Below are 24,334 nucleotides of genomic sequence, written 5' to 3'. Positions count from 1 at the left end.
GTTGACACTGTTCTACTCTGCCCTGAGGTAACCTTGGACAAACAGACTGGTTGTTCCTTACAGTCTCCACTTGTAGAACAGTTTGACTACACCAGAAAATAATGATGAGAGTTTGATTCATTCAATCCTTATATGGAATACATAGGCAGGTACAACCGTAAGTAACAACTGGACTGTTGTTACTCAAACTGGGTAGTTTATCTGTTCACCACTATCCTTTTCTTATTATTTCTATATAGCTTCAGATACAGAACCAGCCTGTCTAAGGCCAGAAATAATCCAGCCCCCAGCCAAATATGAAAGAATTGGGTCTCTAGCTCACAGATCTTGTCGCCCTTGTCCTGTTTCTGGTCCCAGCTTCCTGGGATGTGAATGAGGTGATTCATGGCCCTCTCCTGCCATGCTTGTGCAACCACGATGGGCTGTACTCTCTCAAATGTGAGCCAGAATAAACCTTTGCTCCTTTTTTTTCTTCTTGTCAGATATTTTGTTACAGTGACAAGAAAGGTAAAACAGCCCCTCTTCTGTTTTCAGCATCAACAATAGCTGATTACTGCTTTCTCGCACCACACCACACCACTCTGAAATTTCCCCCATTTTCCTCCCATCTTAAGAACTTTGTGATTACTTGGGGACAGTCAGATAATATAGGATGTCACAGTTTTCTGGACCTGATTAGCAATTTTAATTTCACTGAAACCATTTACCCACACAGACCTCGCTGTGTCACATAGCACATTCAGATTCTGAAGAGTACGTGATGTGATAAGTTTTAGAAAATCTCGTTCTGCCTATCAGACTCCTAAGAACCTCTTCCAGGCTGAGTCAAAAAAAAAAAAATCTTGTTTTCAGTTTTAGTGTTTTCCACTTTTTTTTTTTTTTTTTACTACTTTTTGAAAAGACTTCTTTTCCTTGGATTTGAAAATAGCATCATTTCTACTTCTGATTCCTCTGGTTGGTTTCTTGCCAGCCTTTTCTTTTCCTTCTCTCCTGCCTGACCTTCAGGGTAATTACCAACAAGCTCACTTCTCTGCTACTCTGTCAAGCTATACACTTTTTTCTTTTTTTTTAAAGAGGGAATAACATATTTCTGTTTTCCCAAATCCACATCTCTGACCAGACTTGCCATCACTTTAGAATATCCTTACCAGCGTAGGTGCTTGACTGCTATTGCTCCCATTTTAGCCTGTGCCAGATAGACATCAACTGTACCTGCTACGGGATTCACCGCTTCATTACTAGGTGGGCAGTTTCATTGACACAGGTTAAGCAAGCCAAGGGAAGATGCAACTGATGTTAAATAGGGGGTGTCTTACTGTTTAGAAAATGGCAGAGGATGCCAATGAGAACACAGCAGAACTTAGAAAGCCTACTTTATCAAACAAGACTAATCATTTCTTGGTTGCTAGATTTTCAGGGAAAATAGACAATGCGTTTGTCACTATGAAATCTTTATCATTTAAAACTACTGAAAGCCAAACCATTGGCTTTATCCTGTATAGGCCACGGGGACATCTATGAATTAATCTGACCAACTTTGGGTTTCCATTCTAGAGGCTGCTGCACACTCTCTTTCAGTAACAGAAGAAATGGAGACTTGGGAGAGCGGCTATGCAGAAGACAATCCTTCCTGCCCTGGCTTCCTATATTGCAAAACAGAGCTTTGATTTATGAACATAACTGCTAATCATATGTTTATAACCTGATGATGGCCAAGTGTATTCTCTAGACATAAAGGCTGTTCATAAAATTTAAACAAACCTATTGTTTGTGTCCTGAGGAAGGGAGGCACTGAGAGTCTCAGGGAAGCAGCCCCAGCCAAGAGCTGAGTGGTTTCAGTCGCTGCTACTGTGAAAACCCCAGGAATCATAAAGTACTGAAGCAAACAGTCAATGACGTTCTGTAAACCACACATCTATAAATCAGGAATGAGCCTTACTGAATCCACAGCAAGTTCTTTCATCAAAGCAAAATCTTTGGGTAATAGTTTTAATATTACACTAATATATTTACTATATTAATAGTAAATAATAATAATAATAAATATTAAAGTGTACTTTTAAAACTAGACATATTGAAAAGATGGCTGGCTACTCCTAAAAGCCAAGTTAAATTCCTGTTTAAAATTGCAACATATCTTGTGCATTTTAATGAAATAAATTACAAATATCTACAATTTAATTACAACGAGATAATGACATTTTTTTCAAAAGCATGCTATTTTTTTAATACAAAATTCCAGTGTTCCAAATTATCACAGTGCTCACTAACAGGCTTGAGTGAATTTGTATAACTCCTTCCTCTTTATCCACACATAACCAATTTGGCAGTGCTACGAGCAATCACATATGAATTTAATGTTCACAATTAACTGTAATTAGCTAGCAAATGTTAATATGAGACAATCAGCATCTCATTACAAGAGTAGCTTGATATGCATACCTAGGAGTTCACAGCTCCTTTCTTACATGTGAGCCACTATGTCTCCCTACAGATATTTGGCCTCACCAAATTTCGCAGAAGAAAGAATAATGTTGAGTTGAAGGTATTTTTTTTTTTTTTTTTTTTACATAGCTTCATTTCCTTCTCAACATTCTGGACCTTTGCAGACTCCACACCAAAACAATCAGTATTAAAGGGAAAATAATTATTGGTTGGTAGCCTTCTCTACACTGAGCACTATAAATGAATTAGAGGAGCCTTTGGCAACCAAGTATATCTTGATGGAGGGTTTCCTTCAGATGACGTAGAGGTTTGAATATGTGCGGCCTATAGGAAGCAGTACTGTTAGGAGGTATGGCTTTGTTGGAGGAAACGGGGAGGAGGTCTGTGTCTGTAGATCTCCTCCTATCCTCAGGCTCTACCCATTCTGGAAGGGAGCTTACTCCCCGCGGCGCGGCCTGAGGGTGTGAGTCTTCCCCTGACTGCCTTCAGATTAAGATGTAGAAGTCTTGGCTCCTTCTCCACAACCCTGTCTACCTGGACACTGCTATGCTTCCTGTCATGATGAGAATGGACTGAACCTCTGAATCTGTCAGCAAGCCCCAATTAAATGTTGTCCCTTATAGGAGCTGCCTTGGTTATGGTGTCTCTTCTCATCAGTGGATACCCTGACAGAGACAGATGTCATTTAAGATGGGGTAACATTAAAGAACTGTGTCAATAAGTGTGTTTTTCCTTTCCCAAACAGCCTTTCCTTTGCCTAAAGCATGTCCCAGTTTCTGGAGTTCAGACCTTAGTTTCATCTTTAACATTTTTTTAAAAATACCCTAAATGACAAATACCTTAACCTGACGCTTGGTCTCTAATGGCCACTACAGGCACCTGTACCGCCTACTTCCTAGGTCTGCCTTTATTTTCCTATACAACAAAAGGAACTAGCACACTGAAAAGTTTTGTGTCTTCCTCTTTCTTGCAGAATAAAAGCCAAACCTCTATGTGTGGTGTCAGAAGTTCTGATATATTCTCCCGAGTCACCGCTACCAGTCATTCCTTGCTGTCACATTTGAAATGACCTCAGCTGCCACAGGAAGTGGCAGTGCTCTCCTTGTGTGTCCAAAATACAGCTTAAATGTGGTTTCTCTTTCATGTTTTGTCTATTCCCACCAATGGAAATCATTGTTTTCTCTACCATGGCATCTTATCAGCGCTTCTACAAGGACTCTGAGGAATGAGTATACTCTCTTAGTCTGTATTAATTCCTTCTCTGTAAGATTCAAAACTGCCTAAAACCAGGAACCCTATTACCTCATGAAGGGAATCCCTTTGATAAAGAGATTTTTGTCTGTTTAAGCACAAAACCTATACATTTATTTTCTGCTCTATATTTTATACAAAGATACCAAAGCTCAGACACAACCAGAGTTATCCAGGCTCCCTTGGCTAACAGACCATGACAACAACCCCTGATTCCTCAACCTGTCTCAACGGGAACCACTAATATTGAAGGGTACATATTTCCTATGTGTTCAGGGTGGCTTTTATGTTTCTATACATTATTTTCTTCTCACAACTTGATATGAAACCCCGTGTTACAAATGCAAAAACCTAAGCACAAAGACTTGTAGACACCCAAGATGATGGAGCCAGTTAAATATAGTCTCTTGGCACCAGATTCCAAATTCTTAATACCCTCTATTATGGGATTTGTATTTCAAAAGCAGAAGAGATAGAGGCACTCAGGAGAGTGGCTCACTAATGACATTCTAAACTTTCTAGTTACATTAGTCACTCCTGCCCCTGGGTGGGAAGAAGAAAGACCTCCACAGAGCAATTCACTCCAGAGCCCAGGCACCTCGCCTCCTGGCTTTACAGTTAGGGTTTGCCTTGAAAGGGTATGTGTAATTTTTGCCTCAGTGAGCTCAGAGTTTAATATTGGATGTCTGAATAAGACTTGGCCACCTTAAATTTATGTTCTCCTGTAAAAGTCAATCTACTTCTCTGCCTATAAATTTGTGGTACTCAACTAATGAGCTAAATTGTGTTTCCTGTCAGTGTTCCACTTAATTAACGTGACCTCAGTCCTTAGCACATAGTGTATTTATAGTTGGAGGGAAAAACATCACTAAGATTTCAGAAACATCCATCTTCTCAGAATGTTCATGGGGAAATGTGATGATCGTGAAGGAGAGTGGAAAGGGGATGAAAATGGGAACTTGATGTCATCTGCCTTTCGCTATAGAGTAATATTTCTTATACACCGCTTTAACCCTGCAACTTGCCTTTTTAAAGATCTTTTAACTTTTCTGCACTGATTTCACAGTTTCATGTTTGCTGTTATGAATTCAAAGCTTTCTACACAGCCAGCTCAAAGTTATATTGCTCATTAAAGCTGCCAGTGAGGTGTCTTGATTGGCTCACTCCCATATCCTCCCTGTGGCTTTACACTTCAGGTGCTCTTCTGGATGCTCTTGGTTGCTAGGAAGGTAGTGAGCACTCACAACCCGTTCCCTCTTAATGCTTACACTGTAGGCAATAAAACAAGTAAAGAAGTAAAATGATTTTAGGATCCGATTTCTTTCCATAAGGTAATTTTCAAATTTTCTATTCTCAAGCCTGCTTATAGTCTGAATGTGGGAAAGAAAAATTTTGAACAACTACACCTATTGAATATTTTTAAGCATAATAAAAAGTTAAACTTGAAAGGTGAAGTGACCTAAAATAATCACTTTTTTTTTTACTGAAAAATAAAATTTTATGAAAACTGACTTTTAAATATCAGGAAGTCTGGCAATGTTTCGTGTCTTCATCGATCTCTTTAACGTCTGGCTTAATAGAAGTCTGAATTCCTTACCATGTTTTTATTCAGCCTGTCTCAAGGTCAAGTGTGTATCTTTTCTGAACGGTTCTGCATTCACAACAGAAGGAATGGAAACAGAAAAAAAAAAAAAAAAAACCTGTATCTCACTGGCTCATGTTATTTGTTGGTATTTTCCATATCTAAGGATTCGGAATGCCCAGAAGCACAATTTGCAAACCACAAGCAGGTGATAAAGAGGTTGAAAGCAAGGGGTGGGAGTCATTTTGTGCTAATATCTGGGTTCACACAGCATCACATGAAAGAATTGAAACATGAGCTGAGGTCTGAGAAATGCAAAGGCCCCAAAAATCTAACCATGGAAAAAAAGGCAGCAATCAAGACCTAAAGCGGCCAGGGGCTTGAAATATTCAAGAACCTGAAAAGAGGACATTATGGTGAGAATGTGGAGAGCAGGGGGCAGGCCAGCTGGAACTATGGACACAAGACAAGCTGAGTTAGACTGCACAGGACAGAGGCCTCAGCCAGCAGCTGGAGTTCTCTGACATCTGTCACACATGTTGGGTGCTGAGTCTGCACAGTCCCTTTGCTACTATTTTTATAATGATGATGTGAGTCAACTTCTAAACTTATCTGCACAAAATCTGGATCCTCTTAAACAAGTTAGAGCATCAGGCCTAGAGCCGACTGCATGGGAGAAAGCTATAGTATCCACCACCCCTTACTGCCTAGTCAAAGTTCAAACTCTCTCTACATAGCGACTGTCCCTGGAGACCTTCCTGACCAGCAGAAATGCTGTGAGCAGTGGTGTGTGTGTGTGTGTGTGTGTGTGTGTGTGTGTGTGTGTGGTGTGGTGGGGGGTGTTGTAGCATTTGGCTTTTCGTTCCAATTCAAAGTCCTTGGATTATGATGTTCAACGGAGTGATAAACTGTTGTGTTTTCAGGACTATCATTTGTATGACATGAGAACAGAAAAGATCCATGGGAACCAATGGTGATTCAACATCATGAGCGATATCACCAATAACACAGACACCGTCTTGCTCTATGTGTTTTTAAACCCTTCACATATATCTGTCTGTCTCTCTTCATCATGCATAGTGGTGTGACTGATAATACCACTTATTACGAGATCCTCTACAGAATAAGTGAAATCATCCATAGAAACGACAAAGTTCTTGTTGACTGGGCAGCCTAAATATGCTAAGTGTCAGCAGAAGCCTCCTGGGTATTTCTCCTGCATAGAACAGTAATGACATCTACATTGTTCAAGATAAGTAAAAAAAAAAAAAAATACTTTGAGATTTTCACAAATATCCTCTCCATTAAAGATCACCTTGAGCTATATCTTCTTTTATTTGTATTTTCATTAATTAAATGTTTCTAACACACAGCGCTAGCTATATATGCACAAATATACGTGGAGAAGCACAAGATATTAAGTCATATATTAAAAAGCTTTCTATATAGTATTTTTCTGGGGATCGATAGTTTAGTAACTTTATAAATTTGAATCCTGTCTATCGGGTTTCATGGCATATAATCTGTCCTTGTGATATCATGATGAGCAGGTAGGCTGACTTAACAAAAGATTATGCAGGATGGCATGGGGAAAAAGACAGGACTGAGAATGGAGTCTCTGGAGACGAATGTTTGTTTTGAGCCCTGAAACCTCTCCCTGTGTGTGTGTGTGTGTGTGTGTGTGTGTGTGTGTGTGTGTGTAACAATCCCTGCCCAGCCTCCTTAGGGTTTACCTCGCAGCTTCATTCACCTATATTCATCTGCATAAATTAAGGAACTCTAGAGATACATTCTAATTTCTGTTGTGAACTATAAAATGTATCTCTTATTTAGTAAATTATTAAAACATAATTGATGCTTTCTAATCACTGAAATACATGTTCAAACGTATTTTGATCATAAAATGGGTTCCTTTACAGTATAAATTAAAACACTTTGATAATAATTAGGCTAAACAAAGTCACATGTGTTTTTCAGTTCCCTTGCAATTTGGAAAATCCGCACTCTTGAAGTGTGAACACACTTCTTAGTACAGTGCACATTCTCCTTTCTCCTAAATCCACATTCCTGAAGTGTGAAAACTCTTCTCAGCACAGTGCGCATGCTCTTCCCTTCTAAATCACTCTTACAGGGCTCTGCATCTTGCCTTTCTGCCAGCAATTCCTGAGACGGTGCTTTGGGGTCATGTAAAACTGGACCCAATAGACTACAATCATTGTATCCCACTATTGCTCGTGGTCAGTTTCATCCCGGGAGCCATTGAGGACAGGCAGTGTGCCATCTGTTAGGTCAGATGGCACCACTTAGCAGTAAATAGTGTCAATGCACTAACTACTTCCAGTCATTCCACAGTTGACTTCTGAGTAAACCTGAGCAGAAGAGCACAGGAAAAAAATATGCTGGAAACTTAATTACATACAAACCTTCTCTACAGAGGGGACCGTGTAGCTTTAACAAGACTTCTAATTTATTATGTTTGTGAGCATTGGAGATGTGTGAGCTATGCCTAATGAATAAAGTCTTTCTCATCTTTGAATATCTGACTCCAGTTTCCAAACTCCTTGGAATTTAAGTTCCCCAGTGTTGATAGAAAGACTTCATATGGAAACACATTTTTTTTCCACCCTTAGATCATAGAGTATAATGTAAATTTTAGTTATAAGTAGTCCTCATCTGATCTTGTGTTATCTCATCTGCATGCTTCATCACACATGCATGATGCAGCATACACATTTACATATATGTATAAATTAATGTCCATGTATATATAGTATGGCATGAAGAATTGAGAACAATAAAGGCCAAGTGTAAGGAAATGAGAAAGCACTGAGTGCAGGTAATGGGAAGAAGATATGAAAAAGGAAGTAAAAGTTCATTGATGTTCAAGTTCTAATTCTGTCTTGGATTTTTTTCTTTTGGTGGTAGATATATACATAAAATATACAATGCTGGGCTCCACAGCTTCTATTCTGAATGACTATTCTAACTGTCTTAAGGATCATTGAGATGTGTAGTCCTTGGGACTGGTTAATTTGGGTGTGTGGTTTTTTTTTTTTTTAATTATCTTCAAGAATTTTTATAATGCAGTTTAGAAAAAATAATTAACCTTAATATGGGTTTTCAAGCCATTTGACTATGGAGAGCATTGATGTTTCAAACAGTATTTACACTCTTATGAAATGCAAATATTAGTTGGCAGTATAGTAAGATATATTTACACTGTTTTTCTCTGTTCATAAACAGTACATTTACACATATTTAATAATTATATAATTATTTTCCTATCTGGATTTTTCTGCATTGATATTTTTTATGCCACAGTATTTTAAAATTTTCCTCCAAATGTGTGTCTGAAATGTAAGAACTAATTTATATGTAAGGTTGGATATAGTATAGTGGAAGCAATAAAACAAGAAAGGAGGGCTGGGCAGTGGTGGTGCAGGCCTTTGATCCCAGCACTTGGGAGGCAGAAGCAGGTGGATTTCTGAGTTCGAGACTAACCTGGTCTAGAGTGAGTTCCAGGACAGCCAGAGCTATACAGAGAAACCCTGTCTCAAAAAACCAAATTAATTAATTAATTAATTTTAAAAAAAAACAAGAAAGAAAAATTTTTCCTCAAAACATCGCATATCATTAAGTCACACACAAGGGGAAACCATTTTCCTACCTGTTGTATAATTTATCATATATAACGAAAACTTTAAAATGTTTCTTCTTTATTTTAATTTAACTTCCTTTCATGCTCTGAGCTATTCAGATGAGATTGAATAATTTAATAATGGAGTTTATTTTGTTTTGAAGTATACAAAATGAAAATCAATATAGTTTCCCAAAATGGATGACTGAGGAAGCTTTCGGTTGTGAGATCTCCAGGTCGGGTGTGTGGGGGGGGGGTGGTGGTGAGAGGAGCAAAAGCAGCCACTCAGGTGGTAAGGTTGACGGTATGCGATGTCCAGGTTCACGTCAGTCACAAGCATAGGGATAGATATGAAGATACTGATACACCCAAGACATATACTGGTGCTAATACAAGAAAGGACCTTCAATAAGGTCATAACACTTTGGCAGGGGATGATGCTGCCCAGAAAATACAGTGTGATCCCTAGGGGCACTAAGGTCAAATAAGAGGAACAAAAGGATTTCAGGGGTGTTCTTTATACTCAAATTGTTCTGTATTAATCATTCTTGCAGACTTATTAATGGGTAGCATTTAACTGAATATAACTTGTTCCTAGGAAATGCAACATCACTTATGATAAAAATTCAAGATGGCTCAATGGGTACTAGGTTTGCCATGCAAGTAGGGGGCCCTCCCAAGTTTAGATGTCTCTGTATTTCTTGTGAAAAGTGAGGTGTGATGGGAGGGGTCTATAATCCCATGGATGGCAAAAGACAAGTGGAGTCCCATAGCTCATTGGCCAAACTGATCTGGTGATTTATAGCTTCAGTGAGAGACCATACTTCAAAAATATAAGGTGGCAAATAACTGAGAAAGACAGTCAACATCAATCCCTGGCACGCGCACATGCGCGTGCGCGCAGACACACACACACACACAGAGTTGATAAGAATGACATAAATATTTTTTATAAATGAACTTCAAATATAAATTTGCCTGCAATTTTGTAACTACTCTTCTATCGTTACATGTGAAAATAACTGTAAGAAAGGGGGGAGGTTTGAATGCACATTAAGTTGAAGTCATTTTTACTACTAGCACTGTACCACTAGCTTCCAAGAAAATCTAATTGATACATCCTCTGAGTGCACTCTGTGATTTATACAATCCCTACAAAAAATAATGGACAATTTCTGGCACTGCTAAAGGCCTTTACATGTGTAGTTGATTAGGAAAGTGAATGCCAGGGTTACTACATTCAGCCTGAGCTTATCATTTGTAGTGTGGAAAAAACTAAGCTTCTTTTTCTCCTACATGTGATATTTATCTTAGAGATCATGGGAACAATTAACTGCATTTGCAATTGGCTGCATAGCAGCAGAAGTGAGTTGAAATAAGGATACAGAATTGTATTCATATTGTCTCTTGTGCAGATAACCAATTAGGAGTGCTAAAACCCTCTAATCAGCCAGTGCATGAAAATGAAGACAGAGTGAAGGACAAGATGTCAAGCCACAAACCATTTGTCATGGAAAGAATGGTATCCAAGTATCTTAACGCCCTCAGGGTGTCTATTTATGTGTGATTCTGATTCCGTATTTGTGTGTACAAATATGACTTAAAGAGGAAATGGAGTCTGGCGAGATTGCTCACTACCTATTCTTCCTAAAATCTTGGCTTCAATTCCGTGCACCCACATGTCAACTGTCCAAGATTTCAGTTGCAGAGAAGTCTGTGTGATATCCTCACACAGACTTACACACAGGCATAACAGCAACACACATAAAATAAAAATCAGTATAAAGTAAAATAAACAAATAGTAACGAATGAAGCTATTTATTCAAGTAATTTTGCTATTTAATAGCATATATTCTGAATGCATTATATGTTACCCAAGTGTAGATATTCTAATACATGAAAAAGTGTTGCATCATACAGATTATTAAGGTACAGAAAAAGTAGCTATTTTCTATTCAATTCTGTATATGTAATGCAGAATTTCCCGTGACCATTCATGGAAGAGCCATAATAAATGCTGACTTTGATCAGTTCAGCCACTAATACACTCATTCATGTCCCAACATGCTACTGGTGCTACTGATGCTAGTGTATGCACTAGATGACTGAAATGTCTCTCTCCAAGACTTAACTATTCTCCATTGAAGAAATTTCCTGTATTGTTTCTATCAAAACAATATACATGTCCTGGGAGGAAACTTATAAGACTGAAATATAACTCAAATTGATGCAACTGTTTTTGTTTATTGCAGACTACATTGAAGCAAACATTTTGAATTAGTATATAATAGTCCTTTTTGAATGTAGTTCTGCATTTCTAGGTTTTAGTAATAGGCAGACAGCCAGTGTTGGAACTTAGAAAATTTAGAGTTACAGAAGGAAATAATTCTTATTTTAAATTGTATGTTGTTCTGAGCAGCGTGATGAAATAACTTACACCCATTTCATCTTTCCTATGACATAAATGATCCTTTTTTCCACAGTATCCATGTTGCATGTATATGGTACCTTAATTTTAGTTATTAAATAAACAACTGAGTTATTGTACTGGCTGCTTTTGTGTCAACTTGACACAAGCTAAAGTAATGGAAGAGAATAGAGACTCAATTGAAAGAATGCTTCAAAGAGACCGAGCTATAGCCAAACCTGCAAGGCATTTTTGAAATTATTGATTCATGTTGGAGGGATCAGGCCCTTGTGGGTAGACACACTCCTTGGTCCTGGGTTCTAGAAGAAATTTGGCTAAGCAAGTTATGGAGAGCAAACCAGTAAGCAGCAACTATACATGGCCTTTCCATTAGCTTCTGCCTCTAGGCGTCGACCCTGTTTCAGTTCCTGTCTTGATTTCCTCCAGTGATAGGCTTTGATGTGGACATGTACCCAAATAAAGCCTTTCCTTCCTTTGCTTTTTGCCATGGTGTTTCATCACAGCAATAGTAACACTAAAACAGTTATCTTTTATTCTACCACAGTATTTGTGTTCACATAATTCTAGTTCTACTTGACAATGATCTCATAGTGCAAGTGCGGTAACTCCTATGCCTCAGCACAAAACAAAGACCTGGTAGTTTAGTCTAGTGTTGAGGGACAAGAGTACAGGAAGCAAAATATGTATGTATTATGTAGTGTTCAATGGAACAGTGGTACCAAGCATGCAATTTGGGGTCTTAGAAATAGATATGTTGGAGCTACATTCTAGAACTTTTAAGGAGTACATTTTCTGGTATTTCACATGGGGTAAGCTATACCTCGTATAGTTTCCATGTTTGTTAAAATACAATCATATAAAAAGCCACTTAATAGCACGCTTGGTACATAGGAGTGTTTGTTGGAGATTTGGTTATTAGCTAAGCACAATGTCAGTGAACAATGTCATCTCAGAGCGACGCTAGGGCAGATTAGAATTGGTGTTACCCTGAAGGAGTCACAATTACCTCATATCTCACTTCAAACAATTTATTTTTCTTGCATGCATGGCTAGGTTCAAGAGTTCTTTTCTTGTTTTAATTGGATATAGTCTTTATTCTTCTTTGTCTAAACCATAGAATAGAGTAAAGACATCCAATAGAAAACTGAGTGTTATCTGGGAAAGTTTTATACATCAGTGTTTAACTTGGATGCTTTCCACATAAAAATGGATATACACATATAAAATTTCTTTAAAAAGAAAAGGCTATAAAGAAAAGATCTAGACCATGAAGGTATGTTCACCTAATCCTTTTATACAACAAAGAAAGACGGAAGGTAAATACATCTACAGGAATTGAATAAGGACACACAGCACAAACAGGGTGGTCCAAGGAAATGGGATTCTCTATTCATGTGTGAACTGCTTGAAACACATTCTTCTATTACCCTAGGTTAGATTTTTTTCTCAGTCATTTAAGATGCCTCTTATCACTTTATAAGTTCATCGTTTTATTTAGTAATGAATCCAAAATGCACAAATGGGCAAACATTATTTCTAATACATCATCCCTATTCCGTCTTTTTCTCGGGTGATGTAGATGGCTCAGTATTAACAGTGCTTGCTGCTCTTCTCTCACACAGGTTACAACCATGTCCAGTTCTGATTCCAGGGGACATAATAACTGTTCCTGTATTACTTGGGCACCTGCTTTCACATGCACATATCCCTACACAGACAGATATATGCACATAATTATAACAAAGTAAACCATAATTTAATAAAAAATAAAATAGTTGATTCTTAGTACCCAGTATATGAACATAGAGTTTAGACTCTCTGGCAGGTCGCAGAACACATAAGCACACACATGGTAAAGCCCAGCTCCAGTAATAGCTGTCCTTGGTGTCCACTAAACTGGAGCTATTAAAAACTAAATCAGAGGCAAATCATTTGAATAGTCAAGTGACATTAATTTTATAATCGTTCAGAATAGGCTTCTCGGGGAAATTTTGATGCATTCTTTATTGCACAGACATTTGAGTCAGTTTTTCTTATTACATGCAACTTTGATTCAGTCCTTATTACATGCACCTTTCTGACCAGTCTCTCACTCACTCAAGGTAGCTTTCAATATCTAGACATAAGATCAACATGTCATTTTGAGTGACAGTTGTGCTTCTGTCTTAACTCAATGTTTTTCCCACAGAGGACACCTGTGCAGGGTCAAGGACTGCTAAGCAGGACCTTTGCAAGTACTTTTGATCTGTTGTCCTTCCCAACACCAAAACACAACTTTAAGTCACAAGGAAATGGTGCAAGGTATCAACTCATCCTTTATGCCATCATTTTTCCCTAATTCGAAAGAATCACCACTTTCTTCAATTAGGCATCATTATTCCCTTCAAGAAAAGTTTCTAAAGTCCTCAGTAGCAGAGTCACTGTCATAACTAAACCCAGGGCATTCCTTCCTGGAACTCTGAGGTTTCTATCACTGCCACCGATTTTCAAGGCCACATTGGGAGAAGAAATTTTATTTCACCAAATGTTTTCAGGTTTAGAATGTTTAGCTTGAATTTTATTAAATTGAATAATATGTCAGAATAAAATTAATAAAATCTAAAAGTATTTTATATTCATTTTATCTCTAGAACTTATGCCAAAGAAATTTATCTGCAATTTTATGTATATGCAAATATAAGTAAAGTCTCACTGTTAAATGTATGAAATATTCCAATTATAACTCTACATTTGAAATACTATAATTTACAGATAATATTTAGATTACTCTAGAACCCTAAGATAATGTTGGTTTCATCTCTTATTCCAGCAGACTCTGAACCTGCAAAGTTAGTCATTAATTGCTACAAAAATTTAAACTTTATCATCCCAGCTTTCAAAATAATTCACTCTAGAGTATCTGATGTATCTATTTAGTGTTGCTAGTATTTGGGGACTGAAGCTTTGGACTGAAGCTTTGGATACATATTACAATAATAATTAAAACAAAAAAAGAAATGGATACAGATACTAAGGCAGAAGTAGAGACTGGAGAAACAGGAAAGGAAACAACAGAAGAGGAAGGAGCATTTGACAACAGGGGATTGAAAATGATTAAAGTAATGAAACTCATTAGTTTGTGCAATTATACAATAATAAAATAAAAGAAGAATATCTAGTAAAAGATGGAGCACAAAAAAGACTACTGTGTGGCAAATTGGAAAATAAATACATGCCTCACATGTGTCACAGACTTCTGTGTGACAAGTCTATGATGAAGATAAGCAGACAGTATTTTTCCATCCATGTAAACAGGAAGGCCAGGCAGTGAAACTGCTTGGGTGTGGGGGTGAAGTGTTGATGCGAGAATATAAGCAGTGAACCCCTTACAAATGGCAGCACTGTTTTCCAAATAAACTAGAGGGAGGTACTGCAGATGTAAACCCTGGCCACATGTTCCATAACAACGGTGAAGTGAGAGCTTTTCTGTGTGGAGGAATGTCTTTATGTGTTTATGACTGCTTTGATGTCCACCATAAATATCTGCTGAAAGGTCACCAGATTGCGATGACACAATCAGAACCCAGGTTGTATATGTTGATAATACAGGAAAACTGTCTAAGGCACTGGAGAATAATAAACATCAAGACCATAATATGTAGCAACAATGTAGCGACATACAGAAGCAAACCTTTGAAAACACTCTAAGAAAATCTGTGCTCCCAGGAAGTGTCAACTTAATGTTTTACGTTGTGCTGAAGTTTTCCTTTGTATGAAATCTGTCTCATGCAAGGCTTCCATAAACCGTACTTCCATGAAAACATTGCCTTTGCAATAAGACCATGGACAATTCTCAAGATTAGGCCGGCTAATTGGCTTATATCCTTGCAATTCAGAATTCTTTCTTATATTATTTCTATATGAGAATTGTACCTCGGGTCTGAAAAAGATACATAATGTCTTTTTTTTTTTTTTTCATTTGAGGCACTGGTATATACCTCATGTCCCATTTTCTTTATTTCCATGCCTACTATATAAACAAGAAAGAGGGCTATATCAGCCCCTTTAAAGTCTCTAAATATTGGGATGATCAAATGACAATTACTGTTATGAGTGAAAAATGAATTGAGATGTGAGGTAAACATGTAGATTCAAAGTGATTGTTGCATCCATGTAAACTTGTTATATTAAAATCCATTACGAATCCTATCTTTAGGAAAGTTATTAATGCACTCTATCCTGTGCCTCCATCCCAACCTAATTCACTCAGAAGAGGGTTCATTTGTTTCTTTGCCCCAGTTCAGGGAGTCTCCTTACTCAGTTCTCTAATCTGTCATGTCTTTGCCCAGTGTGCTGCTAGTTTACACAAACCTGCTGAGATAAGCATCTACTCCAACACACCTCCTGAGAATGGATTGCTCTTTCTGAGCCAGTTTTCTCCCTTGAGCCTGAGCAGCTGTGTGTTTATAAGATTCTACCAAATCTATAACATACTCAGATTATCAGACTCCTTCAGATGGAGGTATCCAACATCATTAGGGAATGCTTATGTTAGTGAATATATGAACAGTAAAGACCAGCGAAAAAATTTGAATATAAAATATATTTTGTTTACGTGTATGGGTTTATTTCTAGTACTTGATAATGTGTAATGTGTTTATTATACAACGGTGGTCAACATATATATACACAATATGTGTTTTTACATATCCACAAATGGGGGGAAAAAATTTGATTGGGTGTTTTACATCTTGAATTAAGTTTCTTTCTTTCTTTCTTTCTTTCTTTCTTTCTTTCTTTCTTTCTTTCTTTCCTTCTTCCTTCCTTTCTTCCTATCTTTTTTTTTCTAAATGTGTTACTTTGTGTGTGTGTGTGTGTGTGTGTGTGTGTGTGCCATTATGTGGTGCCACAGTGTGCACGTGAAGGTGAGGGGATAACTCCCACCATTTAGGTTCTGAGAATGAAGTTAAGATCACCTGACTTGCTGACAAGTGCCTTTCTTTACCCACTGATTTATCTCAATAGCCCCATTTAAATTAGATTCCTTAAAGAACTCTGACATCCACTAGTCTTATTATGCCAAATGGTTTAGACAGTTGGTAATTTAGGGTTCGGATAGCTAAAGTTCATTTAGTCACAGGCAATGTCATAAGATTTATGAATTTTTTTCCACTAAAATCTGTCAATGTGTGTTCAGTCTCTAAAAATAAAAATGGTAATGGAGTTTGAATGTGGAACTAAAAAATTGAATTTATTGAGTGTATTTAGTAATTCCACTAATTAATTAATTCCACAACTTAATTAAATTAGTAATTCCACTAACAAAATATTTTCAATAGCAAAATCTGTAAGACAGGAAATCTTGTGTTGTTGAGTAACAAATTATGATTAGTAGTTCTCTCATTCTAATATTGACTTCATGGATCTCCAGAAGTACACACACAAGTGTAAAATCATCGTCAGGTTATATATATTAAATAATCCATGTATTTCTTTAGGTATTACACACACAGCTATCAACAAGTTAAATAAAAACACTCCATGACAAAAATTCTATTTTAATGTGTTGTAATTTCACAGAGCATATCTAAAATTTAAGGTATGATATACCAATTGATTTAAAATATCTTAGGTTAAACATATACTTAAACCTTCAGTATTTCTAAACTTGTTGCAAATTTTCTATGAAAAATTATCACCAGTGGTAAGAGCTAGTTGAAAACCATTTCAATGTCACAACAGAAACAGAGACTACAAGGATAAGAGTAACAAATGCGGAAGGAGCTTCATGGTGGCTCTACCGTCAGAGACTGAATTTAAATTAAGGCAGAAAGATCAAACTGATGACTAAGTAGATGAATCAAATCCCTAAATCAAAACATTTTATGGCGTCTAACAAATTATAGTATTAAACAATACAGTAACCCGAGGCAAAGTTTAAACACTAATACCTTTAATCTGTCAATCTCCTTACTAAGATGTTAGTTATGGGTTTTGCTTGTCTTAGAGGTAATGAGAACATGAATATATTGAGTTACTTGAGAGACCTGCTTACCTTAAATACAAAATTCATGTCAAAGTGGATATATACTAGCCATTACATGTTATAGAAAAAAGTATAAAAGCCTCTAAGTATATTAAACTCTGTAAGGAAATAGTCTAGTGTCAAGCATGGCGTAATAGGGTTTTAAACAACATGCATGATGTATGTGTGTCTGGTATAAGCCTACACATGTAGACCTGTACACATTAGCCAATTAAATTCTCTATCATTCTAAGTCCTATTTACTTGAGGCAGGGTCTTCCCTTTAACTTGAGTCTCATGTTTTGATGAATAGGCAGGCAGCCATCAAGTAACAGTGATGTATTGCTCCTACTACACACAGTGCTGAGGTTACGGGCATACAGTGCCCTGTCCAGCTTGTTAGCTAGGTGCTGAAATTTGAACACAAGACTTCAGCATTCCACAGCAAGCAGTGTAACCACGGTGTCATCTCTCTAGCCAGAATATACAGATTTTTGAAGAGTTATCATTATAAATACCCACGCTTATCTATTTAGGCTTTGTGTGTGTGTGTGTGTATGTGTGTGTGTGTGTGTGTGTGTGTGTGTGTGTGTGTGTGCACGCGTGCACGTGTATGTGAGTTCATGTGCACCATATGTGTGCAACACCTTATGGAGGACAGAGAGGGCGCTGTATCCCCTGAAACTTCAGTTACAGAGATTTGTGAGCAACCATGCTAGTGCTAGGAACCAACTTGGATCTTCCACAATCCAGGGATCTGTTTTTAAGTTTTGCAGAGTTTTTATTATATAACATTGCCTTTTAATATTATTTTAAAAAACTACAAGTTACTGGTATGTTCATGTGATTATATCCATATCTTCTTTTTTGCATCAGATTCTGCGACAGAATTTTCAAACATGCATAGTAAAGGTTCTAACTTGCATTTTAATATTTAAAATATATTTTGCGAAGAATGGCTACTACATTGTTTATAACAGTCTATATTATTTTGTCTATGATAAACTCAAACCTGTATGAGTACACATTTTGCCAAAGAATGCTGTATTTTAAAAATGGATATGTAGCTCATCTAAACACCATTATAATTGTAAACATAACAATAAATGAAATATTGTAAAAAAGGACAAAGATTCATTTGTAGAAATATACAATAATAACAAAGTTTTCACCCAGATAATTTTTAATAACTAACCAAGTTATTACAAATAACTGACCAAGTCAAGTATCTAGAGTTAAGGTGGGCAGACATGTAAATTGTATCTTTGAAACCTGTAGGCACTTCTTGATTAAATAGTTCAATTTTGAAATCATCATTTTCTGAGGTGTAGTCTATTATAACTGAAAAAACAAATTAAACTATGATGAGATGAATCAAAGTAGATATACTTTAATAGAAAGCATTGGTTTTTAGAATTCCCATACACAGGAGGAATTAACCTTGGTGCTAAAAGTCTATCCTCTGGTAGCTGTGCCTCCACCCATTTAAGGTATTACATTTTTAATAGAGAAATCTTTAACATTGGCTGGCTTGACTTTTTGATGAAACACTTTCATGAATAAATCAAAAGTAGAAAAAAAGAATCTTTTAAAAAGCTCTCTTGACTTTATGAGTTCATATTAGCTGAAGATGAGGCCCTACGAGGCTGCCAGGCTGTCAGAGATGTCCCCCTGTACCCAGATTCTTCTCGCACACATCCCTGGGCTCTTAACGGAAAGACTAGTGTTAAGGCTAAAGGTATGGAAAATAAAAGGAAAACAGATTCAGAAAGCTGACTGCTTTCAAAAGGAATCTGGTTAAAACAAAACAAAAGAAAACAAAACAAAACAAAAAGCCTCAAGAATACAGTTCTAAACAGCCCAGGGTCCAGGATGATCAATGTTTCTTACTTAGATTAGGCTAAACTATTCTATTAAATGTCCTTTTTACTTTAAAATCTGCTGGTCTGAAAGCTGAATGCCTGCAATTTTTTTTTTTTTTTTGAGATTGAACTTGCCCAATTATATTGACACGTGAGAAAATACAAAGTTCACGGGGCTCCAGAAACACCAAAGCAGAAACAGAGCTTAGAACAAGTGCTTCAGAGAGACTGAACAGACTGGCAAGATTCTTAAACATTTTGTTCTAGGTCATGTGATATCTGTAGCACAGGATTGCTTTTCTCCAAAAACTAAGGCCATTAAGGCAATGTCCTACACATCAAATGCAGGAATCCTCTACTGTAACACCATTACTTCCAACTTTGCAGCATGACACTTTAGCCCATTGAGAAACATACACACTTGTAATCTCCATCCTGCACTCCAGGTTTTGCTGCATTGAGATTAACATTTAGGAGGAGCATGCATCAGTCCTTCTAGTGTAGACTGTTTAATCCCTTGGTTCAGTGCTGTCTGCTTGCTAGAACATGGGTTAGGACTTCATGTTGGTTTTCATGGAAATTGCTGAGGTACTCAGAATTTTGTGATACTTTGCTACTTTTTTGACCGGCCAAGTTTCTTAATCTCTTTGGCTGTCATTCGGCTATACCATAAAAGGTATAGATTAGATGGAATCCAGTATTTCTCTCAGCAACAAAATTCTAGTCTCAAATGCAGGAAAGTGGCACAGATTCATTTTGGGTACCAAAATACTGTTTAGCATTTTGCCTCATATAAACTGTTAGAAATAAGGCTTCAATGTAAAGCATGCCCAATCATTGGTGGCATTCACCTAACACCAAGTCATTTATTTGTCTGAATAGCACACAAGCAAACTTGGATCCCATAAACCCACATTCTCTTTGAAAGGGACATTTATTTTAGTTAAACCATTTCCTACCCCATTCTTTACAAATAAAGCTTAACCTCCATGTGGTTTAAAGTAACACACTACAGAGGGTGTGTGGTACACTTGTGGTCAGGATTAAAAAAAAATCTAAATTTGAACATCAGGAAGCAATGGAAAGTAGAAGCCAACTGAGTTTTGGTGTTGTTGTGGTTGTTATTTGTTTTGATATTTTTTTTTTTGCTGTTATACTGGCAAATAAAATGTCTTGCTTATCATCTCATTAACTCCCTCTATTTATATGAATAATATAGGACCCTATGAAATGTGTCTCAAGGCCGTGCATAGTGATGTCTCAATTTTTATTACACATTTCTTGCCACCAGAATTTCAATAAGTGGAAAATTTTCATAAAGGTGCTAACATCTGCTGAAATGCAAACCTCTGATAAACAAAACATATTCAGGTTCTTAAATATGCACATCAAACTATATGACTAGCACAGAAAAACATCACCAAACATTTCAGAGATTATGAGCTGTAAGGAAATAAATGGCCTTTATTAAAATGTAGTCCATGACAAGAATGGATTTTCCTGGAAAACTCATAGTAGACAATGCCAAGAAACCTGCTCTTGCTACACTTTCTAACACTTATCCTAATATCAAATATATCTCTGAAATGTTGGAAAGTCAAGGTGATGTTTCAACTTAAAGCTCAATAAAGCCCAAATCCATTTTACATAGAAAATGTGCTAATGACTCTCATTTTGAAACCTTCTACAATCTACCATAGCATTTCAATTATCTCTAAGCATATAAACACAATTTGAGGAACTTCTAAGATGTCATACTATTTTCTAAAAGAATATGACATAAAGGGAAATTACAGAGCACAAGAATAGAAATTGCAGGTTCTGGTTTATTTTTGTGTTGACTCTACTTAGTAGCATCCCCATACTCTAGGTGTCATGATCTCAGTCCTAAAAAACACACTGTAATGGTTTCTATGTGCTTTAACTTTCAAGTTCCCCAGTAGAACAGACCCTTTACATTGAAACAGCTTTTCAATTCTTAGTGTGAGATATACTTATTATTCTCTAATAACATGATCCAGTCATTAAAAACTTACAAGGTTTTGAACCTCAAAGAAAAGGTCATGAACGAATAACTATGGATGACTCTTTATATAGGCATTTGTGTCACATCAAGGTAATAGAAAAGACTTTAAAGTCTACACACATCCATCACTAAAGCCAGAAAATCTCAGTTATTTCAATCCCCATATTCATTATCATTTTGCTAGGCTGCTATCTCAATCAAACCTTCTGTCAAAGTTAGGCACATTTCAGATTGTCTTTGGTCAAAGTTATATGTGCGTGTGTGTGTGTGTGTGTGTGTGTGTGTGTGTGTGCATGTATGTAAACATGCATTTATGAAGTAAAAAGAAAATCACAAAACCATTTCCTCAGCTTCTCGGACCATCTGGCATTCTGCCAGACTAAGCTCTTGTAGGAGCAAAGGGTATGTTGTGACTTTCTCTTTCCACCCTACTTGTTACCCTTCAGAAGTGGCTGTTCCAGAACTGATTGCTAGCCATCAGCCTATGGCATCCTCTAATACACCTAACCTACACATTAGACTGCCTGCTGACTTTCTAATTCTTCTCAAGTGCAATGTCCCCTTGCTCTGACCACCTAAGACTGGTTTCTAGTATCTACTTTTCTCCTAAGGTATGTGGATTTCTTCATCTTTACCAGTGCTCATGCTACAATTTGAAAAAAAAAAGAAAAAAGAAAAAAAAAGAAAGAAAGAAAGAAAGAAAGAAAGAAAGAAAGAAAGAAAGAAAGAAAGAAAGAAAAAGAAAACTCAATGTGTGGTGAATGGGAAGGCTCTGTAAGGTATGAATATTGATGAGAAAGATACACGAACCCCTCAGTTTCACTAAGATGCTAAGACTGACCATACCCCTACTGTAAGGCTATGCTAAACCCCTCATACATACACTCAGAAATCAGCAGCCTTCAAATCTAGGCTGCTCCCCTGGCCCACATGTCTAAACTATAAAATCCTCTTTTTCCACCTGTAAGTTCCCTTTAGTAAGTATTAGAAAAATAACAGTCTAACTCTATGACAGATAAAAGTATTACATTCAGTATTGGTTGTAGGCTCTGTATGAAAACAAAAATGGAGGAGTTCTCCCAGAACTGTAAGAAACAACACAAACCAATACTCATTCTCTCTCTCCCCTCTCTCTCTGTCTCTCTCTGTCTCTCTCTCTCTCACACACACACACATACACACACATCTGTCTCCCTCTCTGTGTATGTGTATGTACGTGGAGGGAGAGAGAGAGAGAGGAGAGAGAGAGAGAGAGAGAGAGAGAGAGAGAGAGAGAGAGAGAGAGAGAGAGAGAGAGAGAGAGAGAGAGAGAGAGAGAGAGAGAGAGAGAGAGAGAGAGATCCATGAGCACTTCATACCTCTTTCTGAGGATGGAAGCGGCTGGAATAATGTAGTAGTAAAAGAGCTACTCACGTAAGCTTTAACTAGTGACCTTGCATCTGACAATCTCAGCCACTTTCAGCCTCCTTCAGGGAGCCCAGAAAGGAAAATGATAATTACAATGAAGGCTGCAAAGAAAATCAAGGACACAGAAAAGATTTGTTCATGTGAAAGAAGATAAGAATATAAAAATGAGATTCAAAGAGACATAACTGGCTGAGGGAAAATGAAGATAAAAACTCAGGTGGCATTGTGGGGTGTGGGTTCCTCTCTATCTCCCTACAGTCAGGAAGATGTCATTCTTACCAGTACTACCCTTTTATTAACTTTCTGTTATTGTGTGTCACTACAAAGAATAAAACTGTACGCTGCAGGATTTTAGAGAGGTCAGAGAAAGGGAGAAAGAAATCTGGGATAGAAGCTACGCTTAGATCTCCTCAGCACCACTATCCACTGGCTCTTCACGAAAATGAGAAACCAAGATTGTGCATTAACATCTCTCGCCCTATCAGTGTCAGCTGTTAATTTGATTTCAAATAGTATAGAAGCCAAGAACACTCTCTCTAGACCAGCAACTATGGTCTTCCCTAAGTTAGTACTTCTTTTAATTTCCTTATTTTATATCAAATAATTATGTTCAGCTTTTTCACTGTATGTCATTTGTTTTATAAATAGTACAGCATTTGATATTCACAATGACAATATCAGGTGAGAATATATTGATATAATTTTCATTTTATAGACTACAAAAGTTACATGTTTTTAAACAGCAGAGAAATCTGAGCCTTGTGTAGTGGCTCTGTGCTTGCCCTAGCTAGCAAAGGTTGTGCAAAGCAGAATTAGTTGTTTGTGTTTTGGATCAATTAAAGTAAGTTACTGCTATGAAAACCATTTCCTTCTGCATTATAAGCCATCTATTAAATACAAAAAAGAAAAGTTTCTTTGTGTAATAAATGAAGATATGAATGAAATCATTTCATGATTAGCTCTTTTGCATAGCACTATTAATACTGCATTGGTTTTCTTGTGCGTTTTCTGGTTCTGTTTTGGTTCTGATTTGGTTTTGGTTTTGGTTTATTTATTGAGTTTCTGTTCCTTATTGCTGACATGACATAAAGGAAAAAAAAAAATGAAGTATTCATCTATGTGCAATTTATGTTTCAGGGTATGTTGCCTAGGACAGAAGACGTTGTATAAACAGTTGGCTGAGTGACTTAAAGATAAACGGGGAAATACTGCAGCAACACCTCATTTGTACACTGCCCTTACCAGATTTGCTCTCACTGGGTGGGGGAAAGTGAGTCATAGATTTGCCTACTTAGAGGGTGGTACAGGGAATTACCACATCTAATTTAGATGGATAAACTCCAGAAATAAAAGTAGAAAATGGTGATTATAAGAAAACCACACAGATTTCCAAACTGCCAACTTATAGTTAAAGCTGATTTACCTTGGTCAACAATGTTCCAATCTACAAATCAGTCAGCTATCGTGTGAAACAGTATAACTCTCTTTATCTACGTGATTGTAATATACTAAAATTTCTATTTGAGCAGAATACCTTCTGCTGAGAAAGATAATTTTCCTGTGCTCCATTAAAAGTAAGTATAGTTATTCAATTCACATTTTTATTTTTTTACAGTCTTTAATAGAGTTTGACAAGCTGGATATTGACATTTTAATCCTAGATATGTCTTAAGCATTTTTTATTTGGCTGT

The 24,334-nt window shown here is 36.9% G+C and overlaps 1 protein-coding gene across 1 annotated transcript in view; it reads right to left on the bottom strand.

The window, feature by feature from the left end:
- Positions 1 to 24,334, bottom strand: part of Sema3c (semaphorin 3C) — a 148,571-nt gene that overhangs the window by 104,368 nt on the left and 19,869 nt on the right. The window lies entirely within an intron of this gene.

The sequence above is a fragment of the Mus pahari genome, chromosome 2, assembly GCF_900095145.1.
Source record: "Mus pahari chromosome 2, PAHARI_EIJ_v1.1, whole genome shotgun sequence".
Lineage (NCBI taxonomy): Eukaryota > Metazoa > Chordata > Mammalia > Rodentia > Muridae > Mus > Mus pahari.
The sequence above is the reverse complement of the archived record's forward strand: the minus strand, read 5'-3'. Positions and strand labels throughout refer to the sequence as shown.